A 12,958-nucleotide genomic window follows, 5' to 3' on the forward strand; every position below is an offset into this window, starting at 1 on the left:
TAGTAGACTCAGGATGGTGTGCTCTGATTTTCTAGGTGTGGATAGTTGAGGCTGATGCAAAATGCCGCACAAAGCACAGAGAACACAGCCAGGTCCTGGCAGGGCAGGAGGAACCACACTTGGGTTAGGGCTGAGGGCTGTGTAGGACATGGCCCACACTCCCCAGGGACAGTTCATCTGCACTGCACCCTACTGTCCAAAGCAGCTGAAGCAGTGACGACTTTCCAAACTGGGGCAGGAAACCCTCCCTGTAATCCCCCAGATCAGCTGTTGCATCGATGCATTTTAGCAAAGGTCGTCCCCATGCCATCTGCTAGACTGCAGCTGAATCTGTGCCTCCAACATACTCCTTTACTGAGCATTACAGGAACTAGAAGGAAGTGGAAACAAAAAGCTGAAGCCTTTCACCCCACCCTGAATGATGCTTGACAACATTTTAAAATAGATTAATATGTGAAACCAGGAACATTTGGAGCAACATCTCATACAGAACAGACTCTCTCTTTGTTTCTGGAGCCTTTCTCTCTGCTGGCTCACACTGCAGAGAGATTGTTTCCTCCTTTCTCTTACTTCATCCATAGGAGAGACCCAGACCAACCCCAGAGATGGATAGAATAGAAAGAGAGGAGGGGAAGGGAGAGGAAAGGACTTTCACAGAATCACACAGAATCACCAAGGTTGGAAAAGACCCCCAGGATCACCCAGCCCAACCATCCACCCATCACCAACAGCCCTCACTAATTCGCGTCCCTCAACACAACATCCAAACGTTCCTTGAACGCTTCCAGGTTTGGTGACTCCACCACCTCCCTGGGCAGCCCATTCCACTGCCTGACCACTCTTTCAGAGCAGCAGTATTTTCTAACATCCAGCCTGAACCTCCCCTGGTGCAGCTTGAAGCCATTCCCTCTGGTCCTATACCAGTTATACAAGAGAAGAGGCTGACCCCCAGCTCACTACAACCTTCCTTCAGGAAGTTATAGAGAGCAATGAGGTCTCCCCTGATCACCTTTCTGCTCCTTCTGGCCACACTATTTCTTATACAGGCCAGGATGCCATTGGCCTTCTTGACCACCTGGCACACTTCTGGCTCATGTTCAGCTGAGGATCAACCAATACCCCCAGGCCCATTTCTTCTATGCATTGTTCCAGCCACTCCGCCCCAAGCCTATAGCGCTGCCTGGGGTTGTTGTGCCAAAGTGCAGGACCCGGCATTTGGTCTTGTTGAACCTCATCCCGTTAGCTTCAGCCCAGCTCTCCAGCCTGTCCAGATCCCTCTGTAGGGCAACACAGGGCTGTTACCTCCAGCAGCCTTGACAGTGCAGTACAATCTCCTCTCACCGCAAGTTCTCCCTGTGAATCCCAACAGAGACATGAGCAGTGCACTTAGGCTGAAGGGTCTGTGATATGGTGGATGCCTTGTCCCTGGAGGATATCCAAGTCCAGGCTGTACCAAGGTTCTGAGCAACCTGACTGAGCTGTGGATGTCCCTGTACACTGCAGAAGAGTTGGACTAGATGACCTTTAGAGGTCTCCTCCAACTCCAAAGATTCTACCTATAACAATGGGTTTTTCAGGCCAACACTTAGTCTCTATATAGGAAGTGTAAGAAATAACACCACTAACACTCAACTCCCCTCCTCTTTCTGAAATCATGTCTACTGGACACTGACGGAGAGGGACCTCAAAGGAGGCATGTTTTTATTTGACGTTGCTTGGATTATCTTCAGTTAGGCCATGGCAAGAAGATCAGGGGAAGGGCAACAAGCCAACAATATCCTATGTAATGCAAAGAGCTCTGGATCCCAATGCTCCATGCCTTGCACAGATATTTGATCTCCACAGAGAAAAAGAAAATGCAAAATGCTGCTATTGCTCAAACAGAAGCATCAGTCTTGAGGGAATCATAGAATCATAGAATGACTTGGGTTGGAAGGGACATCAAGGATCATGAAGTTCCAACCCCCCTGCCTGGCAGGGCCACCGAACTTCCACATTTACTAGATCAGGTTGCCCAGGGCCCCATCCAACCTGGCCTTGAAACTGAGGGAAACTTAGGCACCCCTTGGGATGAGCTACTTTTTCTCCACTAGGATGGGCACGCCCCAGGCCCCAGATGAGCTGGCCTCCTTGCAAGAAGACAACCAACCCAAAGCCAGACAGCAGGTCTCTCCCAGTCCACCGCAGGTTTTCCTTAGCTCAGAACAAGACCCTGCTGCTGAAGGCAACACTTGCATCTTCTGACGCTCCCATTGTGAGTGGCTGCAGGACTGCCAACCCATGACACAGCCCAGATTGGTTACTAGACAGGACACAGAAAGAATGCCAAATTCTGGCATAAATGGTAAAGAACAAATCTCAAGAGGAGAATCCAAGCAGTGCTTCAAGAGCAGGGCTGCAGAAAGCTTCTAAAAGCACAGCTGATACTAGGCACCAGGCAGATGGCAGGTCCTTCCCACTCCATCTGCCCTCTCCCAGCCTACCCAAGCTGGTGTTTTAGGTAGAAGAAACAACCCATCTTGTGCTGGATGACACCTCAGGGTACCATGGCATGAGGCAACCAGGCACTGAGACACTGGGCAGAATCCATCAGCCATGAGCTGTTTGTCAGAAATGGCAACAAACTTCATCTGTCTTCTCCACAACAGGGAAAAGAAGGTCAGAGACTCACAGACTGATCTGTACAAGGGAATGCTGCTGTAAGTACCACTGCAGAGTGTCTCAAGCTGTATTCCTGCTCTTCTAGAGCATGTTTTCCAGGGTCTGAAAATCAATGGCATGGCCTAGATTCAGTGAATTCTATGGATATCTTCTCCAGCACAAACTGAACAGAGGAATCCCATCTGCTCCTGATGATTGCCGTGCTAATATCCCATAGAAGTGGGGCTAAACCTGGGATCTGCAGTTCCAGTTAAAGCGAGGAGACCTGGGTGCTGAAAGGGAGATGGGAGCAGGAGAAGAAGAGGATGGTGTGGAAACCTTCCTGTGTCTGCAGCACATCTGCAGCACCATGAGGGATGGATCCAAGAGATATGGGAACCACATCCATAATGGTTTGTAACCATTGCTTAGACAGTACTGTATGGGCCTTGAGTCTGACCCAGCACAATCACTGTTACTAAACAATTTCTGCACATTTAAGAAGGATCCAGAGGTCAGAACATTCAAGGAGAAGCATAATTCAGCTCTGATGTGCTTTTGCCTTCTCCCAAGGATTTCAACCCACCAGATCCATATAGACCCATACCAGGGAATGGGTAAACCCAATGAACACAAGTCTTACACTGAGATTATTTCTGTTGGTCTCCTGGATGTTCAGTTTACAAGCTAAAAACAATGCTGTGGGATATTTCATCCATCCCACTTGGCCCATCACCACCAAGAGCAAAATCTCCTCCATTCCTTTTGCAGGGTGGTACTTGAGCATTGCCAATTGTTCTCTCAGCAGCATAAGGCAGAGAGCCCTGAGCTTCTTTAATTTTCTCTGCTGTTCCAGACTGGACAGATTTGTGTCACACCAAAATCCAATTAAGTCAGCCAGAGTCACTAAACTCTCAGAGTAGAACTAATGGATGTCACTGTCCCACTGAGTAATGCATCAGCTTTTGCCATGGGGAGGGAGAAGAATACAGTCCTGTGCTCATGGGAAAAACAGCCGGGGACATGCAGACCCCTTAGCAGGGACCCCGATATCCCTTAAAGCATATTGTGGTTGCGAGATGAGAAAGATCATCCTCCTCATGAAATCCTTGGATATTTACAGTGAAAAAGAGCTATTATTTTTATTATACTCATAAGCTCCCCTTATGAGATGCAGTTGTTGGAGTCTTGGATACATTTCCCCGAAATACAGGCAATAAAATAATAACTATAAAATTTAACAATAAATCCAATTCTGTGGTGCTGCTGGGACCATCCCTCTGAGAGGAGATAATTCATTAACTTCCCCTCTCTTACTCCTAAATTAAAATGAATTAATTCCTCCAAGATCAGCTTGTTTATCACATCTGCCGACTGTCAATGTCTGACAAGTTCCTTTGGTCCTATGGGCTCCTCCTACGTGGAAAAACTCAGTCTGTCTTTGAAACAGCCCCATTATGACAGAGAAAATAATCCTTCTCCCGGTCACATGTGTCCATGTCTGTCTTCCCAGGTGCACCCCAATGCCCAATGTTCCTGCAGGTCCAAGAAAAGAGGCCATGGCAGCTACAGGGAGCATAGAAAACCAGAAAAAACATCATTTGATTTCCCTCAGCCATTCTGAATCTTCATGAAAAGCAAAACCAGTTTATATTAATTTAATTCTGGGTAAAATTTCTCTGTCCTCGAAAGGAGGTCTGCTTCCTGTCCATTGCTGGTAGTGGAACTGCTCTATGTGAGGACAGAACTGCTCCTCTAAATTGATGTTTTCCTTTTTTTTTTTTTTTCCTTTTTTTTTTTTTTTAGCAGAAAAAGCCCATGAGTGGGGCAGCACCCCCAGAAGTGGCAGCCCCCAGCAGAGCCCCTGGGATGATTGCTGCCTGGGATTTTTTAACCCTGTGCTGTGCCCTGTTTAAGAGGCACCAGCATAAAGCTCTCACTCCATGAACAATTACTGCCTCAAGGCATTCAGGAAATACTTCAAACACCTGCCCTCATTCAGACTGGCTGCCAATAAGGTCTTTATTTACAGGTCCCTATTCTCACATTCCATTGGGAAGATGCCTGTGGGCACATCAGGGCTTTGTCTATGAGAACTTTCATTCTCTCATGCTAAAGATTAAAAATCACCTTTTATCTTCTCTCTCACAATATTCCCCCAGGTTTATGAGATGCAATAGCCCCCAGACCTCTGACTACACCACATATTCCTGCTCAGGCTTCTCCCATCCCAGTGAAAAGCAGCAAGGACTTTTTGCTTAGACATATGTCTTTATCAAGGGAAGACCATGCCTGACAAATCCAGTGGCCTTCTGTGGTGGAATGACAGCATCTGTGGACAAATGAATGGCAACTGATGTCATCTGTTGGACTTCTGCAGGGCATCTGACATGGTCCTGAGCCACATTTTTATCTCTAAATTGGCAAGATACAGATTTGAAGGCTGGACTATTTTGTGGATAAAGAGTTGGTTGTGTGGCTGCAGCCAGAGGGTTGTGGTCAATGGCTCTAAGTTCAGGTGGAGGCTGGTGAGGAGTGGTATCCCCCAGGGTCTGTCTTGGAATTAGTGCTCTTCAATATCTTTATCACTGACAGACTGTGGGATTGAGTGCAGATGACATGGCAGAAGGAAGGAATGTTCTCCAGAGGGACCTGGACAAGCTCAAAATTGGGCCAGCGTGAACCTAACAAGGTTCAGCAAAGACAAGTGCATGGTGTTGCTTTTTGGGTTGGGACAATCCTAGATATATGTACAAACTGGGAGAAGAACTTGAGAGCAGCTCTGCTCTCAAGGAGAAGGACTTGGGGGCCCTGGTAGCATCTGCAGCTGTCCAGGCAAGGAGGTGGCATGGTAGGAAAGGGAGATGTAAGCAGCATCTGGAAGCTGCTGATGTGGCAGCCCAGCTGGGTCTAGATACCAGTACTTCAGGTCAGAACTGTTGTCCATCTGGCCTGATCTTTTCTCTCAGAGTCATCAGAACACATTTTTCTCCAGCACCTTATGTGGCTATTTTTGAGCTCAAAACCTTGGAGTTCCTTTGACATCCTGTGGAGAGGAGTTTCACATCCTTACGTGAAAAGTAACCTCCCCTTTTTCCTTTGAGCTTATTATGGTAGTTTCATTCAGACTCAGAGAGCAGGCTGGGAACAAGAGACCACAGCCCATCCTCTTCCCCAGCTTCTTTTCAATGCACACTTCACAGAGAGATGCCAGGAAAGAGGGTCATAAAGGATGCCTGCATCACACCCCATGAAAAATCCCACCCAGGATAATACATTATTGATCAGAAAAGGGGAGATGAGGTGATATTCCAGCCACACAGACCTTATGTGCCTACAAAGGCCACACAGCTGCCAAGGTTTCGATTTCCTCAGCATCCACTCCATCTCTGGCCGAGCATTTCCCTGTGGCAGGTACTGCAGGGTGAGAAGTCAGCAAAAGGTCAAGTGCTGCTTGCTCAAGCTCTGTGTTATTCATTTAACCAGCTGAAAGGTTATTAATCTTTTAACCAAGCTCAGAAATGAATTTGTCAAGCTCTTGGTCCAAGAGTTCCATATATAACAATGTAAAAGGGTTAATTTAAATTGGTGGCCACGCACACACAGAAGCATGATGGTTGGAGGGTCCATTCCAGGGTCACTTCAGACAGTTTGGAACATGTCAGAAGAGGATGGATTGGAGCTGGGGAGCTTGGAGCATTCCTCCAGCCACCTGGGGTGCACCAGCTACTCACTTCCTACCCAGCCTTGTCTCCAAGCCCTGGGGACAGGAACAGCATCTTCTCTGTGCTCATTGCTATTGAGTCTCAGAGGACATTCTGCCCCATGCTTCTTGGATTTGAGCTCTTTGGGCATAAAACAAAACAAAACAAAACAAAACAAACAGTATGTTTGTAACTTTTCAGCATAGGTAATTTTAGGTATTTCTGCAACATCAGAGGGATTTTTTGAAGGTTTACAGTATAAGTACCACTACAGTTATGTGAGTCATAGATGAGTATATTTGCATATGTCCATAATAAAAAGGATTTAAAATCAAGCAAGACAAAATGATTGATGGCTGAAATGTGCATTTTTGTGTTATCAGAGGAAGATGTCTTGAGCAAGCCTGACCCTTTCCTCTCAAAGTTTTCTTTCAAGTTGTTGTTCTTCCTCTAAAAACTTCAGAGAATGCTTGAACAGTGAAGCCTGCTTGGATCAGCTGGCTTGACACCTTGAAAGGAAAGGCACCTCTCCTACCTGTGGGATCTCCAGCATCCACCTAAGCAGCCCCACCTGCACGCTCTTCTCTGCTGCACCCACTGTTGCAAGACAAGGAGCTGGCCATGGTAGCTGATGGTTTTCCAGGCATATATCCGTAATTAAAGGGATTTTAAGCGAAACAAAAGAAAGCTATTGAGGGTTGCAATAAGCATTACAGTTTATCAAAAGGAGCTATCTCCAGCAGATGAGGTTTGGAAAAAAAAAACCAACAGTCCTTGGCTGGATGGATCTCCAGAGGAACTTCTTCCCCGGCACTTCATTATAAATCTGATAAATAAAAGTAATTGTCACACAATTAGGTTCCCCATCTCCTCCAACTTCTTAATCACATCAAGATTAATTATCGCGCTCTTATTGTTTTGCTTTATGGGTTTCGGTTGTTTGTCTGTTCTTTTGGTGCTTCTCTGAGATGAGAAAAGTCTTTGAAGTGGCTTAAATGGGAAGTTCAAGGCAGCAGTTTTGTTAGAGTTGCTTCCTCTTAACAGCCAGATTCATTTTCTCATCGGGTCTGGATGTTCTGAAGTCATTTAATTGCAATTTAATCTTCCTACTTTCTCCTCTAATATATTTCGGTGCAGTTCACTGGGTTATATTTGCCAATTCATTAACAGTCTCCCTGATATTTGACATTTTGCTTTAGGGAAATGCAGGTATGCGATCTTTAATATTTTGAGCAATTCTTAATGAGATTTAGAGGCCATGGGCTGGGAAATTTTTTTTTTTTTTGTTATTATTATTATTTTTTAAATTATTATTTAAAAGTTCACTCTGGGGCAATTTTGGGCATTTTTCTTGAATTTTCTGATGCCAATAAGTCCAGGGAGGGAAGAGAAATCAATTGGAAACAGTTATCAGCACCATTTCTAAGTGGAGAAGCATGTAGCTGCCTCTCACTTCCTGAGCGTATAGGGATTAAAAGCAGGGAGAGTTTCCTGCTTCCAAATCCCAAAAGTCAATTCTCTTTCCAATGTTGGGTTTTTGTTGTTGTTGTTATTGGTTTTTTGTTTTGTTTTGTCCACAAAGCATTCAGTGCTTTGCCCATAGGGGTTTCTCTGCCTGCCAGTTTTGCTGCTATCGCGCCCAACACACTTAGCTTGTGGCATCCCCTTGTTAACAAAAATCTCTGGGAGGAGTGGGCTGGAATGTGGCTCTGCATCCCAACTCAGCTCAACATCTGCTGCGAATGGAGCTTATTGTTGGATGCCTGCACATTCACGTTGGTTCAGCTCAATGTAAAGATACTGAAATGAACTCCAGTGCTCTGCTTTCACTTCACTCTCTTGCCTTGAGCTCACTGCTTCACCTCTCTTCACCTTGACTATAAAGGAAACCATAAAGATTTAAAAAAAAAAAAAGCACAAGTATTTACATAGCCATGAAAGCAGACTTTTAAAGGCTCTTGAAAAAAATTTAAAACACTTGAGGTTTTTTCCCCCATCCCAAGGCCTCTTAGCCCTCAAGGAACAGCACTAATAGCAGAAAGCCTATGGCTGTACAGAAAAGCCCCATCAGATCCCAAAGGGAAGGAGCCTTAAAACAGAGTGCTGCTGTGGCACTTGGCATAGGCTCAAGTTCCATTTCTTTCCTCTTTGTCTCTTTGGATGGTGCTGAGTGCACTGCAGAGTGTTACTGGGACATGATTTTTGTGGGCGTGCAGCAATTCATATTAAGTGATCATTATTAGAAATGCAGAGTCAAATATGCAAAAAAGTTTGGAAATACCAGAAATTAAGGTTGCCTCCACCAGCCTAATTAGGCCCCTGGTGAGCACGCATCACCTCCCAGCATTAATCACAACTCACAGCACTCCAGCCTCCATTGCTATTGCAGCATTTTTTAAAATTACAAAATATTTATCTTCCTGTTAACCTTTTGCAAAGCACACATCCCCTTCCCACACTGGCACCTGCCTGTGCTTCTCTCAGTATAGGAAAATGCCTGAGATACCACTGTGCTTTTTTTGGGGCAGGAGCCAGCCGGTGAGTCAAAACAAATCCTAAATGCCATCAGCATGGCTGGCACCTGGAAAAGTATTTTGTCTGGCAGGAGGGCTGTTGCATTTATTTGTTCCAAAGCTGTCTCCAGATAAAAGATGCTTAATTTCACTGTTGCTTCTTGCAAGCTGCTCCCCATATCTCCCAGCTGTGCACTGCAATTCAGCACAGAGCACCCCATAAAGTTGCTCTTAGGTTAACCTGTGGCTTTCATGGCATTCTAAGGGCTGCAGAAACACTTGCAAATCCCACAAATCCCAGAAAGAACCCATTAAATAGCATCAGACTTCCTCATGTCTATTCGGTTTGCTGGCTATGGATTGCCCTCCTTGAGCCAAAGGGAGAAAAAAAAGTTGGCAGGGGACAACTATCTTGACTGTTTCTTGAGGGGCTGTCGGCAGTGGGAATTTGCCTTTGGGAAGGATTGATTATTTGTTTACAAGCTTGAGGGATGAAAGGGAGAGCTGTTCTTGCAGGGATGGTTAAACTCTTCCGTGCAAATCCAGCCACACATTAAAAAAGCAGGTTATGCTAAATGGTCTGCAGTGCTTTTGGCTGTGTGAGCCTGGCAGGGAGCATCGTCTTGTGGTTAGATGGAGAGATGTGGGTCCTTTCATTGACTCTATTCATAACACTTTCTGGTAGGAGACCTATAAAACCAGGCATCTTCTTTAAAGCAGTATAATGTTTTTTCTCCCTGTGCTTCAAGAGGATGGCTTCAGAGCCACTGAGAATGGAGCTCCAGGTAGTGCAGTAATTAAACTGGGAGGCTAATGAGGTTTGTAACTGGGTCAAAAATGGCCATGGGGTGATCTATCAATGGCAGTCCCTCATTCTGCAGTCACCAATGGCAGCCAGGAGACTGGGCCAGGGAAAAGGGGCAGATGGTACTTCGTGTCCATGCACTGGGCGTAGAAAACAGGAGTCTTTCTGCAGAAACAGATTTGTTGAGTCATATGTAGAAGCATTTCTGCCCAGGGAGGTGGGAGACTCATCATCCCTGAAGTGCTCAAGATGGAGATGTGGCACTGAGGGACACGGTCACTGGCCATGGTGGGAGTGAGTTGGGGCTGGACTTTGTGATTGTAGAAGTCTGTTGAATAGAATAGAATAGAATAGAATAGAATAGAATAGAATAGAATAGAATAGAATAGAATAGAATAGAATAGAATAGAATAGAATAGAATAGAATAGAATAGAATAGAATAGGAGTCCATCCTTAATGATTCTATGATTTTACGACTGAGGTTGGAATAGAATACTATAACCATCTAGTCCAACAGTCAAATGCCACATTGAGGCTCACAAATCCTTTCTAACTATAAATCCAGGCTCTGCGATGGTTTTGGTTCTCAAATATTCCCCTCCTTCATAATATCATATAGGGTTGTTGCCTCTGAAATGAAGCTTAACCCAATAACACTGCCAAAAGTAGAAACACTGTTTAGTCATTAATGGAATTCTAATAGTAAAGCTATTAATTGAAAACCAATAATGCTTTTCCATCCCAGTAATTTACTGCCATTGTTTATGCTGAAGAGGCCCAGACCTGGATCTGCAGCTCATTTCCACGTTCAGTGCTGTCCAGACTGTACTTTTATCATTTCATATGCCTTTGGATTGGGGGATTTTCTGCTTGTTATTCACTCTTAGGAAATGTAACAAGTCTACACAGGCTCTTTAAAGCTAATGTTGCATGAAATGCACGGATAAACCAAAGCAGACAGCTTCATAAGTACAAACATGCTATCAAACTACTCCCATCACCCAGTTTTCTCCTAATGGGTTCATTATGTAAAATGTTTCAGAGAAAGCTCACCACTGCCAAGCAGCACTGCTAGGCAGGTATTTTGTGCCTTCTTTAGTCTGGAAATTTAAGTAAATTCACACTGTATCCAAACAACTCCTTAAAAGACTGATTCCCAAGATGAGGAAGTGATGAAAATTACCATTTTGGATGTCAGTAGGGATGGATTTATCCACCTGGAGAACTCCCGGTGCAAAGAAGTAGTGTTTGTTTATCCACAGGGATCTCATTATGAACCCCATCATGTGTGAGTCCTCTTTTGTTACGCTTCCAGTGTGTGAGCAAGAAGCACCCACAATCACTGGAGGCTGGAATCTACTCCTAGACCTTTTCCGTTCTCCTGTTCTGAGCATTGCTGCTTTGCTGGGTAGTGAATATTGGCCCAAATCAGAAAATCATAGAGTCATTAAGGTTGGGAAAGACCACTAATGTCATCTAGTCCAGCTGTCAGTCCACCACTATCATGCCCACTAACCATGTCATTTGGTCCATGTCACTCAGAGTCTTGCCATTCTCTTGTAAAATGGAGCAGAAAAACAGTAACCCATTTTCTCAGATGAAAGGGACGGCCTTTATTAATCTGAGTGAAGCATTCCAAGGTCAAAGGTGTATTACTGCTAATTCATCTACATATTGAAGAGATGTCCAACGTTTTCCAGAGGCCCCAGAGTGTGACATATTCAGCACTACAAGCCAAGGTGTGTGCTGTCACAGCCCACGTCCTTTAATCTTGGCAATTACTGGGCAATTTCAGCCAAATTTCACAAAGGGGTAAAGGTCTCCAAGCCATTAACATCTTGCAGCTTTCTTAAGAAAAGGAGAGATCTGAGCACTAAAATAGCAGAATCAATTTTACCACCCTAAAAATAAAGCAGACATTTGCAATTCTTTCCATATGGAAAAGTCATCTTGCTCCATAGATTTGTTTCATGTGGAGTAATACCTTGTACAAATCCACTAACATACCTCATACATATATAATTTTTATTGCCAAACGCATTGCAAAACAGCCCTGCTTGCTTGCTGATAGTTAAAGCTCATTGCGTGTCGGAGTATGCCCCAACTCTACTTAAAAGACTGTAAAACTTTGCAAGCACACATACACAACATTTTACCATGCCTCAGCACCCTGGCAAGCCACTCAACAATCTCCCTCGAAGACTGAACTGATGTCCTGAAGTACCAGGGGAATTTTCTTGCAGCTCCGGAGACCAGACTTGTTTTGGCTGAGAAAGTGTCACGGATTGTCATGTCCTTGTCTTTGTAGATTAGATGCTTTTGATCGCCTCTGCTCTCACAAACCTTTTTTCAGCTGATAGCAGAGAGAGCTTCTCCAAGCCCCAGGAGGTTACACTTAAAGAAGGGGAGGTCGTGTTGCCATCTTAAAGCCTTCCTGACTCCCTAACTCTGGCTGGGGCAACCCCCGGACTGTGTAACTCACACTCTGTCATGATTTTGTAATTTTGCTATCAGTATTCCACATCATAACATCATGTAAAGTACGGATACTTCTATTGAATGTGCAGTCCACAGAAGAAGACTACATATCCCAGAGAACAACAGGGTTAATGATAAGTCACGGGACCAGGACGCTGTATAATCTCGTTCCCAGGCTGGAGTGCCCTCCTTCTTCTCTCAAACATCTCGGAGAGTGGGAAGCGTTCCAGCCGCGTCGCCTAGAGTTCACAGTAGGCCTCTCGGTTTTCGGGGACTCTCTCTCTCTGTTTGTTCGATTTGTTAGCCTCAATTATATTATATTGTGTTATCTTGTATTTCGATATCATATTTAGTAAAATAAGTTTTTCCTCCTTAGATTGCCGCTGTTTTTATCCCATTCCCCTTTTCCCCCTCCTTTCCGGGCCCCGGGGGGGCCCACGGGGTGGCTTCCCCTGTCACGAGCATAGGTAAATCTAAGTAACCAGTGACACACTCCTATCAGAGTATCCTATCCTTCTTCACACTCTTTGACTAAAAAATCCAACACCAAAACCACAAAAGAAATAAAACTTCCCCATGCAATAAAATTAAACAGCAGAAAAACATTCTGCATTGTTGGAGGAATGGTTCCTGCAGACCAGCACGGTGTCCAGGAGTAAGAAGGAGGTGGTGTCCAAAACGGGGCCCTACATCATGACAGCATCACTTTAGCTTGGACAAGCTCAGCGTTTCTGGGTGTGTTCATTGGGAGAGTGATGTAGGGCTGTTCTGCTCCAGAGTCCTCTGTGCCCCTTGAGGTGCTGGGTGTTAGAGCAGC

This window comes from Coturnix japonica, chromosome 17 (assembly GCF_054131305.1).
Source record: "Coturnix japonica strain WE chromosome 17, WE-NBRP24, whole genome shotgun sequence".
In the NCBI taxonomy this organism is placed as follows: Eukaryota; Metazoa; Chordata; class Aves; order Galliformes; family Phasianidae; genus Coturnix; species Coturnix japonica.